A 19,498-nucleotide genomic window follows, 5' to 3' on the forward strand; every position below is an offset into this window, starting at 1 on the left:
GAGATGGGGAGAAGTTGGGTGAGATAGAATGTGGGTGAGAGAGAGAGGGAGGGAGAGACAGAGAGAGAAAGGAAGAGGGTGAGAGAGAGATAGGTGGATGGAAAAGAGAGAAGGTGGGTGCGCGAGAGAGAAGGTGAAAGAGAGAGAGAGAGAGAGAGAGAGAGAGAGAGAGAGAGAGAGAGAGAGAGAGAGAGAGAGAGAGAGAGAGAGAGAGAGAAAGTGGGTAGCATGTAAGGAGAGAGACACAGTTCAGTGTGCAGTGAGGAAGTGTGGAGTGGTGGTGGTGTGTGAGAGATCGTTTTTCATTTCACTTAATACATATCTCTCTTACGTTACTAACGACATCAAAATACGCGATTAGTTGTTCTGGATGAGGTGACACTTGGTTAGTTGTTCAAGATGAGTTGACACTTGGTTAGCTGTTCAGGATAGGTTGACACTGCTTGTTGCGTTGGTTGTTGTGAAAGTGTTGATTATGATGTGATAGGGTTGTGTTTAGTGTAACGGTGTTGTATTTGTTGTATTTGATGAGATGGTACTGTATTTCTTGTGTTTGTCTTGTGTGGTGTTGATGTTGTGTTTATTGAATTTGTATTAAGATTTTTGTGTTGTGTATTGCTGTTTTTGTGTTATGTTAGTGTTGTGTTGGTTGTCTTAAGTGTGTTTTGTTGGGACAAGTGTTTGTTGTGTTTCTGTTAAGTGTCTTGTGTTACTGCAGTGTTTGATGTATTGGTATTGCATTTGTTGCGACGGAGTTGTTTTTGTTTCTAGTTTGTTATAAGGCTGTACTGTTTATTATGTATATTGTGATGACGTTTGTATGTGATGAGTTGTGTTTGTTTTGATGTTGTGTATTGGTGCTGTGTTTGTTGTGTTGGTTTTGTGTTTGTTGTGTTTGTTATGTTGAATTTGTTGTTATAGCATACTGTTTGTTGTGTTGTGTTCTGTTTGTTTTGTGTCGGTTGTAATGTATTTCTATTGTGTTTGTTGTGATGTGCTTGGCGTGATGGAATTGTGTTTGTTGTGGAGTTGTTTGTCGTGATGTTGTGTTTGGTGTGTTTTGAATAATGGAATTATATTTGTTGCAGTGTTGTTTCTTGTGTTCGTGTTGTGTTTGGTTTCATGGTGTTATGTGTGTTGTGATAGCGTTGTGTTTGTGATGGTTGTGTGTTGTGATGGTTGTGTGTTGTGATGGTATTGTGTTTGTGATTGTGTTATGTGTTGTGATAGTATTGTGTTTTTGATGTGTTTGTTGTGAGGCAGTGTTTGTTCGGTGGTGTTGTGTTTTTTGTGCTGGTGTTGTGCTTGTACTGACAGTGTTGTGTTTGATGCAGGGTTGTATTTGTTATGATGTTGTGTTTGTTGCAATGGTGTATTTATTATAGTGTGGTATTTGTGGAGTTGTATTTGTTGAAATGGTGTTGTATTCAAGGTGTTTGTTGTGATGTGTGTATGTTATGTGTTGATGTGTTTGTTGCCGGGTTTTGTTTGTTGTGTTGTGTTTCTTGTGATGTGTTTGTGAAGTTGAATTAATTGTGACGGTAATGTGTTATGTTGGCGATGTGTTTTCCTTGTGGTGTTGTGTTGTGTTGGTGATGTATTTGTTGCAATGCGTTGTGTTGATTTTATGTTAATGCTGTTGTCCTTGTTGTGCTTGTTTTATGTTGTAATGTTGTGATCATCTTGCATTTACTGTGACTGTGTAGTATTTGATATGATGGTGTTTGGTGTTGATATTTTTGTTGTTGTGTTGTGTTTGTGGCAATGTTTTTGTTGAAATGGTATTGCATTTGTTGAAGTGCTTTCTGTATTGTTGTGTTTATATTGTGTTAGCGATGCGTTTGTTAGTGTTGTGTTGTGTGATGTGTTTCTGATGATGGTGTGTTTGTGTTGGTGATGTATTTGTTGTGTTGGTGTTTGTTGTAATGGTGTTGTGTTTGCTTTGTTTTTGTATTTGATACAATATGCTGTGTTGGCTTGTTACATATGTTGTGTTTTATGCTTATGGTTTGTTACAGTATGTTGTGTTTTATGCTTATGTTGATGTTGTGTTTGTTGTGATTATGTTGCACTTGTTGTGATAGTGTAGTATTGTTTTGTATCACAAAACAGTACTACAGGTTGATAAGTAAGAGACATGCAACAGTTAGGCATCTTTATTCTGAAACGTTTCGCCTCCACAGTAGGCTTCTTCAGTCGAGTAGAGATGTGAAAACGATGTAATCAGTCTATCACCCTTGAAGATGGTCAGTCCCTCAGCCTGGAAAAGAGTTTTGTTCCATAGTCTGAAACAATGTGAAATTTGAGCAACAGTATGAAGACTATTGATACAAATTCATTGGAGAACATACAGAGAAGAATGACTAAAAATGATTCACTGTATAAGGAATCTTCATAGACTTAGATCCTTGAATCTTCACTCTCTTGAGAGACGTAGAATAAGAGGAGATATCATCGAAGGGTATAAGTAGATGATGGGCATAAACAAAGGCGATATTGAAGATTAAGACACTTATGCAAGATATGGGAATCTTTATTAAGGAAACATTTCACCCCACAGTGGCTTCATCAGTCCAATACAAAGCAAAAAGAACATAAGAACATAAGAAAAGGTGTAAGGAGAGGAGGAGTTTGAGGTAATAAGTCCCTCAGTCTGGAAACGATGTGTTCAGTCCATTAGTCTTATAGAAAGTACAGCATATGTATGTATAATGTTCGCCAAGACCGGGGTCCTAAGGGTTAGGTGAGTGGAAGCAGGAGGAGGCGGGATCACAATGGAACTATCCACTATTGTAAGTAGGTCTTCGTCCTTAGGTTGGACAAGTATTGAAGAATTCCTTGTATCAAGACACCATGATGTTGCAGTGTCTGACAGATGTGATAAATGATTTGAAACCGACAAGTTGAAGATTAAGACATTTATGCCATTTTTATTTTTATCATTTTTTTTATTATTATTCTTTTGCTACATTAACTTGTGTATTTTATCCTGTCAATTTAAATATAGTTATACTCTAAGTCTTGCAAACAACTTATATAAGACCTTAGTGCAATTACAATTGAGAGTCTTGTGCCTTAACTACAACATCAGGTCCTTAAGCAAACACTATGATGACCTCCTAGCACTCCTTGAATCACTAAAGACACCCTTCTCCTGCATTATTCTTACTGAGACCTGGCTTAAGCAGGACACAATAGATATCTACCCTCTACCAGGATACACAGCAATCCACAACTGCAGACCAAACCAAGTTGGGGGTGGTATTGAAATCTATTACTCTAACCAATTATCTTGTATTAGCACCACTTGCTTTAGTGATGAATATGGGGAATACATTTTTGTTAATTTTACTGTAAAAAACCTTAAGACACCTATAACAATCGGTGCCATTTACCGGATACCTCACACAAACATCCCAAATTTCAGTGAGAAATTAAAGTCACTAATAACAAACAGACAAATGAATAAGCACCACCTTCTCTTAGCTGGAGACTTCAACATCAACCTTGGCTTACTAGATGATCAGCCTGTAACTGATTTCATCAACAATATGAACAACACACTTCTCATACCAACAATAACTAAACCAACCAGGCTCACTGAGACAAGTGCAACCATAATAGACCACATATGGACCAATATACTAGCCCCCCTTAAATCAGGGATAATCACTGATAGCGCTACAGACCACTACCCTACCTTCCTCCTGACAAACATTAGTAAACCACCACTTGAATACAACAAAGATTCATTTAGACTCCATGACGAGGCCTCAATAAGGAAGTTCACAGCTGACCTAGAGACTGTTGACTGGCCTACAGAATTCTCCAAGGCCAATGGTATTGATGACTGGACAGACATTTTTCTTAACAAATTACTTAGACTATACAACAAACATTGTCCTACAAAAACGAAACAGATCACAAACAAACGGCTTGGTTGATCATGGCTAACCAGCACCATTCTGAAATCCATTGACAAGAAACACCAATATGAAAAGCAATATAGACAGGGCTTAATACACAATGATATTCTTAAACACTATTCATCAGTTCTCACCAAAGTAATAAAGAAAGCCAAACAACTACACTACTCCAGTAGATTCACAGACACTAGAGGAGATATAAAAAAGACCTGGAAAACACTCTCTCAGATTCTAGGGACCCACAAACTGAAAAAAAAACAAGAATATTATCCTAACTAAACCTAATGAAACACCACTACATCCCACTGACACAGCTAACAAGATAAACGACTTCTTCTCAACCATAGGATCTAATCTTGCCAATAAAATCCCACATACCAGTGCCCATGCCGGGGACTACCTAGATGGGAATTTCCCAAATTCCTTCTATCTTGCACCAACTGAGCCCTCGGAAGTCACCGAGATTATAAAATCACTTAAAAACAACTCAGGGAATCTGTCTAATGTCCCACCATTACTGTACAAGCGAGCTGCCCATATCCTTTCGCATGCTATTTCATTACTTTTTAACAAGTCACTAGAAACTAGCACCTTCTCGAAACTACTCAAGATGGCAAGGGTTACACCAATACATAAAGGTGGTGACCCTACAGACTTAAACAACTATAGGCCAATATCAAACTTACCATTGCTATCCAAAATCTTTGAGAAACTCGTGCACAGGAGACTATATTCATTCATAACAGCACAAAACATACTCAACCCCTGCCAATTTGGATTTAGGAAAAATAAAAGCACTAATGATGCAATCATAAAAATGCTAGTTCTGCTTTACACAGCATTGGAAAATAAGGAATATCCACTAGGAATTTTTAATGACCTAAGAAAAGCTTTTGACACAGTAGACCACGACATCCTACTCCACAAACTTGACCATTACGGTATAAGAGGCCATGCGCTTGCTTATTTCAAATCTTACCTTACTAATAGGTATCAGTATGTTACCATTAAAGACACAGCATCAACAACACGGCCACTTGATACTGGAGTTCCGCAGGGAAGTGTCCTTGGTCCCCTGCTCTTCCTCATATACATCAATGATCTTCCAAACGTATCCCAACACCTGAAACCCATTCTCTTTGCTGACGACACGACTTATGTCATCTCTCACCCTAATCTTGCCACCCTCAACACCATTGTTAACGAGGAGCTGATCAAAATATCGACTTGGATGACAGCCAATAAACTTACGCTTAACACTGACAAAACCTACTATATTATGTTTGGTAGCAGAGCAGGAGATACACAAATTATCATTAAGATCGACAACACTCTAATTACCAGACATAATGAGGGCAAATTCCTAAGCCTATACCTTGACAACAACCTGAATTTCAGCACCCATATCCAACACATAACCAAAAAAGTATCCAAAACGGTTGGGATCCTCTCCAAGATACGATACTACGTGCCACAAAATGCCCTTCTCACACTATACCACTCACTTATTTATCCATACCTCACCTATGCTATTTGTGCTTGGGGATCAACTGCAGCAACACACCTAAAGCCAATAATAACCCAACAAAAAGCTGCAGTAAGAATAATCACTAAATCCCATCCCTGCCAACACACCCCCCCACTCTTCATAGATCTAAATTTACTCCCTGTTCAGTACATCCACACTTACTACTGTGCAATCTACATATACAGGACCTTAAACTCCAACATCAACCTTGACCTAAAACGCTTTCTTGATAGTTGTGACAGAACCCACAGGCATAACACCAGACACAAACATCTCTACGACATTCCCCGTGTCCGACTAAACCTTTACAAAAATTCAATGTATGTCAAAGGCCCTAAAATCTGGAACACCCTACCTGAGAACTCTAAAACTGCAGACACATTCATCACCTTCAAAACTACCATTAGAAAACATCTTATTTCCCTGATACACCCCATCAACTAACTACACGAATACCACCTGGTGGTTCACACTTTCACTCACCCATTTGACCATAAACAGAAATATTAATCTCAATCTTAAAATAATGAATCCTATGATACTCCAATACTGAAACTATGTACTGTGCCAAAACAAAAGCATTCACATTGCTAAACTCACAAACTAGTATTTAGTCACTTAGCCATAATACCAACTTACCTCATAATTTGTAATATTTTAAAATAAAGAATTAAACTAAGTCTGCCCGAAATGCCTAGCCATGCTAGGCGTTCTAGTGGTACACTCTGTAATTATTATTTAACTACATGTAAACCACACAACAACCAAATTCTGTAAATTCAACATTGTAATCTTTATAGAGAATAAACTTTGAATTTGAATTTGAATTTATTGAGGAAACGTTTCCTCATTAAAGTGTCTTAATCTTCAATTTGTCAGTTTTCAAGATCATTCATCACACAAAGGCGATATTAATAAAATACTGAGGATATCGGCTCAGGTAAGAACCTGGAATAACGGATTTAAGTTGGATAAATTTAGATTTATAACAAAAAGGCACAATACCGTGACTGAAACATTACACAAATAACCCGCACATAGAAGAACGAAATATTCTCGAGTTTTAATAATTATTTTCTCTTATATGAGTACAAATAGGAAGCGCATCTGTTTGGCGCTGAGTAGACGGAGGATCAAGCCTCCACCACGTCGTGCGCTGAATGACCAACATGGGTTTGGTGCTTAACATGAATTAAACATCTTAATACATCTTAAATACACACGAAGACACTAACAATATCCCAATAATTAACTTTTATAGTGGGCTTGAAGAGGATGAATTATGTAATATCAGAGTCACTAGGAATATGTAGATAAATTAGACACATGTGCAACACATGGGTCTCTTTATTGAGGAAACGTTTCGCCACATAGGGACTGATTACCTCAAAATCCTTCTGTTTTCCACCATTCTCCTTTGTATGGACTGATGAAGCCACTGTGTAACGAAACGTTTCCCTAATAAAGATACTGATGTGTTGCACATGTGTCTAATTTATCAACCTGTCGGTTCTCTGGACCATATATCTACACTAGGGACATGGTGTAAGCGACCACAAATCAATTACCTTTAACACTGAATGGAAGTATGATAGTAGGGATAACTCAGTAACAGTCCCAGACTTTTGCTTAGCAAATTACAATGGGCTTAGAGAACACTTATCATCTGTGGACTGAGGTAACGAAGAGAACTATCAATATGAAAGCTTTCTAAACACTATATATGCTGTCCAAAGAACGTTTATTCCATATATAGAAATAAGATAGAAATGACCCGAAATTTATAAATAATAGTCTCAAATATCTATCAGAACAGGAGTAGGGAATATATAGGTGCTTGAAAAAGAGGTGAGGGTCATCTTATAAATCAATATATTCACATTAAGAGGGAGGATAAAAATGGGATAAGCAAAGCAAAACTGGACTATGAAATTACAGTTGCTAGGGATTCGAAAACTAACCCGAAAGGTTTTTTTCTAGGTATATAGAACAAAAGTTAGAGAAAAGATAGGTCTCCTTAAAAATAACTCTGGGCATCTTACTGACAAGGAGAATGAAATGTGCTCGATTTTAAATAATTATTTTCTTTCGGTTTGTCACACAGGAAGACACTAACAATATCCCATTAGTTAATTTTTATAGTGGGCCTGAAGAAGAAAAATTATGTAATATCACAATCACTAGCGATATGGTTGTCAAGCAAGCAGACCGATTGAAGCAAAATAAATCCCCGGGCCCTGATGAGTTTTTTTCAAGGGTTCTTAAGGAGTGCAAAATCGAACTTTGTGAACCATTAACTAATATTTTTAATATATCTCTTCAGACAGGTAAAGTGTCTGAGGACAGGTCGATACCGTCAAATTACCGGCTAATAAACCTTACCTCGGTTGTAGGGAAACTACTAGTCAATTATAGCTGATATTATAAGAAACCATCTTAATAAGCATAATTTGATTAATGATACTCAGCATGGATTCACGAGGGGCCGTTCCTGCATAATTAATTTACTAAATTTCTTCAGTAAAGCTTTTGAGGCTGCTGAGCATGATAAAGAATTTGATATTGTTTATTTGGATTTTAGTAAGGCTTTTGATAGAGTTCCGCAGCAGAGACTGTTAAAGAAAGTGGCAGCTCGTGGCACTGGGAAAAAAGTGCTGTCATGGATCGAGTCATGGCTCATGTTGCGGCCCCTGCCAAACTAGCGGTTAAATAGTTAACCTGCCGGCCGGCAGTACCACTGGGTGCGTCATCAAACCCAATGTGGGGGCTGCTGAGCCGGCCTTAGAGCAGTAAGAGCCTGAGTGCCTCACGGTACACACCTAAGCAGTAGGTACCTGACCACCGAAGGGTACACGTCTACTGGCTTTAGTAACAGTATGTACCAGAGCGCCTCGCTGTACACACCTAAGCAGTAGGTACCTGACCACCGAAGGGTACACGTCTACTGGCTTTAGTAACAGTATGTACCAGAGCGCCTCGCTGTACACACCTAAGCAGTAGGTACCTGACCACCGAAGGGTACACGTCTACTGGCTTTAGAAATATTATGTACCTGAGCGCCTCGCTGTACACACCTAAGCAGTAGGTACCTGACCACCGAAGGGTACACGTCTACTGGCTTCAACATTAAGTACCTGAACTCCTCAGGGTACACGTCTATGCAGTAGGTACCTGACCACCGAATCGTACCTATCTACTGGCGTTAGAAGAACCGCTCACCGCAGCTCACTGAGTCTGTTGGCCTCAGTTACTTGACGGCCGCATTCAGTGAGCTTGCAGCATGGTGTTCGGCTAGCGGTGTGTCAACCGCCTTTGGAGAGGATTTACTGGACTACCGGTGATGTCTGTGGACTCACCGTCTACGTTGATCAACTGTGGGCCGGAGTCGTCAGATGCTGTTTAGTGGGACATTACATGAAGAAAAGGTTGGAGTGTTACACTGAACTGGGCCAGGACCGTAGTGTGACACTGAGGGACGTACGATGGAGTGGAACACTGAGATATGCACAGGACCGTAGTGGAACACTGAGATGAAAAGGGTGTCGTGGGACACTGAAGATGGCCTGGTTGTAGTGTACACTGAACAGTGTCGTGTGACTGACTTCGTGTCGTGAGAGGCAGTTGATTGTAATTTATTATTATAAAAATGTTATTTATAATTTATTGTTTTAGCATAGAGATATATATATATAGTGACAGTAGTGTCAAGAGTTGTACCCTGTGTAGGGTTATTAATTATTTTAGTTAGATGCTAATTATAATTTATTATAGTAACATGTACAAATATCATAGTTCAAATACCTCTAGACCAAAGATAGTTGATTTTTATATATTAAAGATTAATTGATTTTAATGTGTGTATTTATGTATCCCGAACTCTTTATTACAAAAGAAGTAAATCTTAACATCTCTCTCTTCTTTAAAAAATTACTTTTTTGTAATATATGGGGGCCTGTCCGGGATGATAATGATTATCTAGAATGATTTCTGGACGATCATATCCGGGATGACGGTTCGGGATACATATTACATTGATCTTTGTGTGTCGGTCCTTTTGTGGTGGGGGTGTTGCGGCCCCTGCCAAACTAGCGGTTAAATAGTTAACCTGCCGGCCGGCAGTACCACTGGGTGCGTCATCAAACCCAATGTGGGGGCTGCTGAGCCGGCCTTAGAGCAGTAAGAGCCTGAGTGCCTCACGGTACACACCTAAGCAGTAGGTACCTGACCACCGAAGGGTACACGTCTACTGGCTTTAGTAACAGTATGTACCAGAGCGCCTCGCTGTACACACCTAAGCAGTAGGTACCTGACCACCGAAGGGTACACGTCTACTGGCTTTAGTAACAGTATGTACCAGAGCGCCTCGCTGTACACACCTAAGCAGTAGGTACCTGACCACCGAAGGGTACACGTCTACTGGCTTTAGAAATATTATGTACCTGAGCGCCTCGCTGTACACACCTAAGCAGTAGGTACCTGACCACCGAAGGGTACACGTCTACTGGCTTCAACATTAAGTACCTGAACTCCTCAGGGTACACGTCTATGCAGTAGGTACCTGACCACCGAATCGTACCTATCTACTGGCGTTAGAAGAACCGCTCACCGCAGCTCACTGAGTCTGTTGGCCTCAGTTACTTGACGGCCGCATTCAGTGAGCTTGCAGCATGGTGTTCGGCTAGCGGTGTGTCAACCGCCTTTGGAGAGGATTTACTGGACTACCGGTGATGTCTGTGGACTCACCGTCTACGTTGATCAACTGTGGGCCGGAGTCGTCAGATGCTGTTTAGTGGGACATTACATGAAGAAAAGGTTGGAGTGTTACACTGAACTGGGCCAGGACCGTAGTGTGACACTGAGGGACGTACGATGGAGTGGAACACTGAGATATGCACAGGACCGTAGTGGAACACTGAGATGAAAAGGGTGTCGTGGGACACTGAAGATGGCCTGGTTGTAGTGTACACTGAACAGTGTCGTGTGACTGACTTCGTGTCGTGAGAGGCAGTTGATTGTAATTTATTATTATAAAAATGTTATTTATAATTTATTGTTTTAGCATAGAGATATATATATATAGTGACAGTAGTGTCAAGAGTTGTACCCTGTGTAGGGTTATTAATTATTTTAGTTAGATGCTAATTATAATTTATTATAGTAACATGTACAAATATCATAGTTCAAATACCTCTAGACCAAAGATAGTTGATTTTTATATATTAAAGATTAATTGATTTTAATGTGTGTATTTATGTATCCCGAACTCTTTATTACAAAAGAAGTAAATCTTAACATCTCTCTCTTCTTTAAAAAATTACTTTTTTGTAATAGCTCACGAACAGAAAGCAGAGAGTGTGCATAAATGGGGTTAAATCTGGGTGGGGATTTGTAACAAGTGGCGTTCTGCAGGGATCAGCTTTAGGCCCGTTATTGTTTATAATATGTATGAATGACCTTGACGGGGGAATTACTAGTGATATGAGCAAATTCGCTAATGACAAGAAGATAGGTAAGATAAGGTGATTATCAAATGGTATACAATACCGACAGGTTGGTAGACAAGACACACAGGCAACATTTAGGCAACTTTGTGTTGCCTGTGTGTCTTGTCTACCAACCTGTCGGTATTGTATACCATTTGATAATCACTCTGTCAGACACTGCAACACATGGCATCTTGGTACAGAAGAGAAAACACCTTGGACAATTTTTTCAAGTGAGAATTGTTTGATCTGAGAGGGACATGACCTCCCAGTGGCTACATTCTCACTACTACTACTCTGCACCTCTCCTTCCGACAGTATTTAAGTCTCAACACTGTCGCTTGATCTTCAATTAGTTCCAAACTTTGGAACAGAACTTACCCAGGCTGAGGGACTGACAACCTGAAATCTACGACTTCAAGGGTGATGGACTGATTACATCGTCTTCACGTCTCTACTGCTCCTGCCTACTTTCTGTACTTGACTGAAGAATCCTACTGTGTAGGCGAAACGTTTCGGAATAAAGTTGCCTAAATGTTGCCTGTGTGTCTTGTCTACCACCATAGGTAAGATAATTGATTCACATGTAGATGTCACGGAACTTCAGGAAGATTTAGATAAACCCACTTCCTGGTCAGAAAAGTAGCAGATGAAATGCACTGTAGATAATTGCAAAGTTCTGAAGCTCGGGAATGTTCATAACCCTAACACTTATCAGCTAAATAATGTAGAACTTAGCCTTACAGGATGCGAAAAGGACTTGGGGGTTATGGTAAACAGTAACCTTAAACCCAGACAGCAATGCGTAAGCGTATGTAATAAGTCAAATAGATTATTGGGATTCACATCAAGAAGTGTAAGCAACAAAAGTCTAGCGGTTATACTACAGCTTTATACATCATTAGTAAGGTCTCATCTAGATTATGCAGCTCAGTTCTGGTCTCCATAGAAATATAAACACTTCAGCAGTATAATGTGATCCTTTATTGACAACGTTTCGCCCAGTCAGTGGGCTTTATCAAGTCACAAAGGATCACATTATACTGCTTAAGTGTTTATATTTCCATTGTGTCGGTATTTTATACCATTTATTCCCATCTGGTCTCCATATTACAGAATAGATATAAAATAAGAAATAAGAACATAAGAAAGGAGGAACACTGCAGTAGGCCTGTTGCCCAACCCACTTTCAGTGCTACCCTGAGTGAACATTAAAATGGTATAAAATACCGACAGGTTGTTAGGTAAGACACATATGCAACAGTTAGGTATCTTTATTTCGAAACGTTTCGCCTACACAGTAGGCTTCTTCAGTCGAGTACAGAAAAGTTGATAGAAGCACAAGATACTTGAAGACGATGTAATCAGTCCATCACCCTTGAAGTTTTGAGGTGGTCAGTCCCTCAGTCTGGAGAAGAGTATTGTTCCATAGTCTGAAACAATATGGAGTTGAAGTGACAGGATGGAGCATATATACCGCAACACAAGGGTATCTTGGTACAGACCTGAAATCAACTTTGTCAACTTCTACTAGTGAGAATGGCTGGATTTGAGAGGGACGTGACCTTCCAACGACAACATTCTTACCTCTACTAGTGGCCTACATCTCATCTCCTGGCGGTATATAGGCTCCATCCTGTCACTTCAACTCCATATTGTTTCAGACTATGGAACAATACTCTTCTCCAGACTGAGAGACTGACCACCTAAAAACTTCAAGGGTGATGGACTGATTACATCGTCTTCAAGTATCTTCTGCTTCTATCAACTTTTCTGTACTTGACTGAAGAAGCCTACTGTGTAGGCGAAACGTTTCATAATAAAGATACGTAACTGTTGCATATGTGTCTTACCTAACAACCTGTCGGTATTTTATACCATTTTAATGTTCAATCTGTCAGACACTGCAACACAAGGGTATCTTGGTACAGACCTGAAATCAACTTCGACAACCTCTGCTAGTGAGAACGGCTGGGTTTGAGAGGGACCTGACCTCCCAAAATGACCTACGTCTCACCTCCTGGCGCTATATAAGGCTCCATCCTGTCACTTCAACTCCATATTGTTTCAGACTACGAAACAATGCTCTTCTCCAGACTGAGGGACTGACCACCTCAAAACTTTAAGGGTGATGGACTGATTACATCGTCTTCAAGTCTCTTCTGCTTCTATCAACTTTTCTGTACTCGACTGAAGAAGCCTACTGTGTAGGCGAAACGTTTCGAAATAAAGATACCTAACTGTTGCATATGTGTCTTACCTAACAACAGTGCTACCCTGACAACAAGCTCTGATAAATCTATTTACTCATGTGCAAGTCCCACTCAAATCCAACCCCTCTCATTCATGTATTTATCCACCCTAAACTTGAAACTTCCCAAGGTTTTAGTTTCAATCACCCTATTAGGTAGACTGTTCCACTCATCAATTACCCTATTTCCAAACCAATACTTTCCTATATCCTTTCTAAATCTAAATTTATCTAATTTTAATCCATTATTGCGGGTTCTCTCTTGGAGTGAGATCCTTAAGACTATTTATATTCCCTTTATTAATACCTATCTTCCACTTATACACTTCGATCATGGTAAGACACATAGGCAACAGTTAGGCATCTTTATTCCGGAAAGTATCGCCTACACAGTAGGCTTCTTCAGTCGAGTACAGAAAGTAGGCAGGAGCAGTGAAGATGTGAAGACGATGTAGTCAGTCCATCACCCTTGAAGACGTAGATTTGAGGTTATCAGTCTCTCTGCTTGGAGAAGAGTTCTATTCCATAGTCTGCAGCAATGTGAAGATCGAGCGGCATTGTGGAGACTTATATACTCTCGGAAGGAGAGGTGTATGACCTACTTCCACTGGGAAATCCCTCCTACCAGTGACTATGTCCTTATCTGCTACCCATCCCTATCCACCTGATGCCAGTACATAAGCGCCAGCCTTCTTGCCTGAGAACCAGAATCTTCATGATTACTGTGCTCTTCACACCATCTCCAAGGCTGAGGGACTGATTACCTCATCTTTTGTATATAGTTCTACTGTCTTCAGATGGATGGCAAAACGTCTACAATAAAGATACCCAAATCTTGCACGTGTCTAATTCACGGCCCCTCGTGAATCCATGTTGAATATCATTAATCAAATTATGCTTATCAAGATGGCTTCTTATAATGTCAGTTATAATTGACTCTAGCAATTTGCCTACAAATGAGGTCAGGCTTATTGGGCGGTAATTTGATGGTAACGACTTGTCCCCTGTTTTGAAAATAAGGAATTACATTGGTCATCTTCCATATATCAGACATATATTTTAGTCAATGGTTCACTCCTTAAAAACCCTTGAAAAAGCTCATCATGGCCCGTGGATTTATTTTGCTTCAATCGGTCTATCTGTTTGATAACCATATAGCTAGTGACTGTGATATATAATTTATTTTCTGCAGGCCCACTATAAAAGTTGTCATTTGTAGATGAATGGTTCAGAGAACCGACATGTTGATAAATTAGATACCCAAGAGTTGCACATGTGTCTAATTTATCAACATGTCGGTTCTCTGAACCATTCATCTACAAACTTGTCAGACACTGCAACTTCTTGGGATCTTAATACTTAGGAATTCTTCGCTTGCCTAATTCTTGGGCACGACCTACTTCCACATTGAACAAATGTGACACCACCTATGACTGCTGCACCTCTCCTGCCATACGGTTTATAAGCTGCTTCTCAGCTCATATGCCGTATTCTATTCAAGATTGATGGACTGAACACATCGACTCAAGGTTGAGGGACTGATTACCTCATTCTCCTCCTGTTCTTCAAATTTCTCCTACGTATGGACTGATGAAGCCACTGTGTGGCGAAACTTTTCCTCAATAAAGATACCCAAGAGTTGCACATGTGTCTAATTTATCAAAAGTTGTCATAAATGGTTTGTGATGAATGGTTTGAAAACCGACAAGTTAAAGATTGAGACACTTATGCAGCATATGGGAATCTTTATTGAGGAAACGTTTCGCCACACAGTGGCTTCATCAGTCCAATACAAAGCAGAAAGGTGTAAGGAGAGGAGTTGAGGTAATCAGTCCCTCAGCCTGGAGTCGATGTGTTCAGTCCATCAGTCTTGTAGAATCTACAGCATAGGAACAAATGAACGAACGAACAAGTGCAGGTAAGATCCCAATGGAACGAGCGGGGAAGACGGGACAAAGAATAGCGCTGGAGAGGAGTGTTCTAAGTTGTAGAAATAGAGCCAGGGCTTAACCCAGCAGCTAAGACAGCATAGGGCCGTAGACGTGGCTTATATACTGTAGTCAGGTGAGCCGAAGCAGGAGGGGGCGGGGTCATAGTGGTACCATCCACTAGTCGAAGTAGGTCTTCGTCCAAAGGTTGGACAAGTTTTGAAGAAATCTTTGTATCAAGATCCCATGATGATTGGTTTGATACAAAGAATTCTTGATACAAAAAATTCTTCAAAACTTGTCCAACCTTTGGAAGAAGACCTACTTCGACTAGTGGATGGTACCACTATGACCCCGCCTCCTCCTGCTTCGCCTCACCTGACAACAGTATATAAGCCACGTCTACGGCCCTATGCTGTACATTCTACAAGACTGATGGACTGAACACATCGACTCCAGGCTGAGGGACTGATTACCTCAACTCCTCTCCTTACACCTTTCTGCTTTGTATTGGACTGATGAAGCCACTGTGTGGCAAAACGTTTCCTCAATAAAGATTCCCATATGTTGCATAAATGTTTCAATCTTCATAAATGGTTTGAGAACCGACAAGTTGAAGATTTAAGCACTTATGCAACATATGGAAATCTTTATTAAGGAAACGTTTCGCCACACAGTGGCTTCATCAGTCCAATACAAAGCAGAGAGAGAGAGGAGGAGTTTGAGGTAACCAGTCCTTCAGCCTGGAATCGATGTGTTCAGTCCATCACTCTTGTAGAAAGTACTGCATATGGCCGGAGAAGTTGTTTATATAATGTAGACAGGTGAGGCGACGCAGGAGGAGGCGGGATCATAGGACCATCCACTAGTGTAAGTAGGTCTTCGTCCTTCATAAAGATTTCCATATGTTGCATAAGTGTCTCAATCACTATAGAAGTTAATTATTGGGTTGTTATTAGGGTTTACCTGTGAGAAAACCGAGAGAAAATAATTTTTGTGTTTAGTGTCGTCATCAGTGGTTATGTCATTCTAAATTATTGTCATCCAACTCAACCTAAAGTAATCCTACCCAACCTAACAAAGCAGATATTTAGAGTGTGTCGCTTCTTAATTCGTGCAGAATATGACGCACGTAAAAGCTTCAGGAAGCAGCGTTGGTTTATAAAGTACGACCACCAGTGGCTGGGTCGGTATTGATCAGCCCCTGTGTGAACGTCTGCCGGGGGGAGGGGAGGGAGGGAAGGAGGCAGCAAGGGAGAGAGGGAGGGAGGAAGGGAAGGATGGAGGGAGAATGGAAAGAGAGAGCGAGAGGGAGAGGAAGGTGAAAAGAAAGAATTAAGCCTATCACCGAGCCTACTACTGAGCCTGTCATCAATACTATCACTGATCCTATCACTTAACTTATTACTGGCCTATTATGGAACCTATGACCAGCTGTGACACCAAGCTTAAACCTGGACCTGTTATTGATCATATTACCGATGATAGGAACCTGTAACTGATCGCCACACACTATCACTGCAGAAACTATCACCATACACACTCTCACCATACACTATCACCACACTATCACCACGTACTATCACCACTCACAATCATCACACACACTGTCATTATACACACTATCACCACACACACACGATCACCACACACACACTATCACTATACACACTATCACCACATATTATCGGTATACTCTATCATCATACACTATAACCACACACTATCACTATACACTGTCACCACACATTTTCAACATACACTATCACCACACACTATCACAACACACTATCACTACACACACTACCACCAAACACTATATCACACACTATCACCACACACACTATCACCATACGTTATCACCACACACTATATCCTCACACACTATCACCACACACTATATCTGCCACTGCCACTGGTCACCAGTACCCTCAACATGTAGAAGCTGCCAGTAGTCACCAGTACCCTCAACATGTAGAAGCTGCCAGTGGTCACCAGTACCCTCAACATGTAGAAGCTGCCAGTGGTCACCAGTACCCTCAACATGTAGAAGCTGCCAGTGGTCACCAGTACCCTCAACATGTAGAAGCTGCCAGTGGTCACCAGTACCCTCAACATGTAGAAGCTGCCAGTGGTCACCAGTACCCTCAACATGTAGAAACTGCCAGTGGTCACCAGTACCCTCAACATGTAGAAGCTGCCAGTGGTCACCAGTACCCTCAACATGTAGAAGCTGCCAGTGGTCACCAGTACCCCCAACATGTAGAAGCTGCCAGTGGTCACCAGTACCCTCAACATGTAGAAGCTGCCAGTGGTCACCAGTACCCTCAACATGTAGAAGCTGCCAGTGGTCACCAGTACCCTCAACATGTAGAAGCTGCCAGTGGTCACCAGTACCCCCAACATGTAGAAGCTGCCAGTGGTCACCAGTACCCTCAACATGTAGAAGCTGCCAGTGGTCACCAGTACCCTCAACATGTAGAAGCTGCCAGTGGTCACCAGTACCCCCAACATGTAGAAGCTGCCAGTGGTCACCAGTACCCTCAACATGTAGAAGCTGCCAGTGGTCACCAGTACCCTCAACATGTAGAAGCTGCCAGTGGTCACCAGTACCCTCAACATGTAGAAGCTGCCAGTGGTCACCAGTACCCTCAACATGTAGAAGCTGCCAGTGGTCACCAGTACCCTCAACATGTAGAAGCTGCCAGTGGTCACCAGTACCCCCAACATGTAGAAGCTGCCAGTGGTCACCAGTAACCCCAACATGTAGAAGCTGCCAGTGGTCACCAGTACCCCCAACATGTAGAAGCTGCCAGTGGTCACCAGTACCCTCAACATGTAGAAGCTGCCAGTGGTCACCAGTACCCTCAACATGTAGAAGCTGCCAGTGGTCACCAGTACCCTCAACATGTAGAAGCTGCCAGTGGTCACCAGTACCCTCAACATGTAGAAGCTGCCAGTGGTCACCAGTACCCTCAACATGTAGAAGCTGCCAGTGGTCACCAGTACCCTCAACATGTAGAATCTGCCAGTGGTCACCAGTACCCTCAACATGTAGAAGCTGCCAGTGGTCACCAGTACCCTCAACATGTAGAAGCTGCCAGTGGTCACCAGTACCCTCAACATGTAGAAGCTGCCAGTGGTCACCAGTACCCTCAACATGTAGAAGCTGCCAGTGGTCACCAGTACCCTCAACATGTAGAAGCTGCCAGTGGTCACCAGTACCCTCAACATGTAGAAGCTGCCAGTGGTCACCAGTACCCTCAACATGTAGAAGCTGCCAGTGGTCACCAGTACCCTCAACATGTAGAAGCTGCCAGTGGTCACCAGTACCCTCAACATGTAGAAACTGCCAGTGGTCACCAGTACCCTCAACATGTAGAAGCTGCCAGTGGTCACCAGTACCCTCAACATGTAGAAGCTGCCAGTGGTCACCAGTACCCTCAACATGTAGAAGCTGCCACTGGTCACCAGTACCCTCAACATGTAGAAGCTGCCAGTGGTCACCAGTACCCTCTACATGTAGAAGCTGCCACTGGTCACCAGTACCCTCAACATGTAGAAGCTGCCACTGGTCACCAGTACCCTCAACATATAGAAGCATGTAGACCCTCAACCTGTAGACGCTGCCACTGGTCACCAGTACCCTCAACATATAGAAGCTGCCAGTGGTCACCAGTACCCTCAACATGTAGACGCTGCCAGTGGTCACCAGTACCCTCAACATGTAGAAGCTGCCAGTGGTCACCAGTACCCTCAACATGTAGAAGCTGCCACTGGTCACCAGTACCCTCAACATGTAGAAGCTGCCAGTGGTCACCAGTACCCTCAACATGTAGACGCTGCCAGTGGTCACCAGTACCCTCAACATGTAGAAGCTGCCAGTGGTCACCAGTACCCTCAACATGTAGAAGCTGCCAGTGGTCACCAGTACCCTCAACATGTAGAAGCTGCCAGTGGTCACCAGTACCCTCAACATGTAGAAGCTGCCAGTGGTCACCAGTACCCTCAACATGTAGAAGCTGCCAGTGGTCACCAGTACCCTCAACATGTAGAAGCTGCCAGTGGTCACCAGTACCCTCAACATGTAGAAGCTGCCAGTGGTCACCAGTACCCTCAACATGTAGAAGCTGCCAGTGGTCACCAGTACCCTCAACATGTAGAAGCTGCCAGTGGTCGCCAGTACCTTCAACATGTAGAAGCTGCCAGTGGTCACCAGTACCCTCAACATGTAGAAGCTGCCAGTGGTCACCAGTACCCTCAACATGTAGAAGCTGCCACTGGTCACCAGTACCCTCAACATGTAGAAGCTGCCAGTGGTCACCAGTACCCACAACATGTAGAAGCTGCCAGTGGTCACCAGTAGAAGCTGCCAGTGGTCA

The 19,498-nt window shown here is 41.9% G+C and overlaps 1 protein-coding gene across 4 annotated transcripts in view; it reads left to right on the forward strand.

Annotated features, from left to right (window-relative positions):
- The first annotated feature begins 259 nt into the window (after positions 1–259).
- The window catches only part of LOC128690883 (beta-1,4-galactosyltransferase galt-1), a 124,117-nt gene continuing 104,878 nt past the window's right edge, over positions 260–19,498 (forward strand). For 3 of the 4 annotated variants that reach the window (XM_070087723.1, XM_070087725.1, XM_070087730.1), the window contains exon 1: positions 260–385. The gene's annotated coding sequence lies outside the window, so the exon portion shown is untranslated. The remainder of the gene's footprint in view (positions 386–19,498) is intronic. The other variant, XM_070087722.1, reaches the window with a different exon arrangement.

Source organism: Cherax quadricarinatus, chromosome 2 (assembly GCF_038502225.1).
Source record: "Cherax quadricarinatus isolate ZL_2023a chromosome 2, ASM3850222v1, whole genome shotgun sequence".
In the NCBI taxonomy this organism is placed as follows: Eukaryota; Metazoa; Arthropoda; class Malacostraca; order Decapoda; family Parastacidae; genus Cherax; species Cherax quadricarinatus.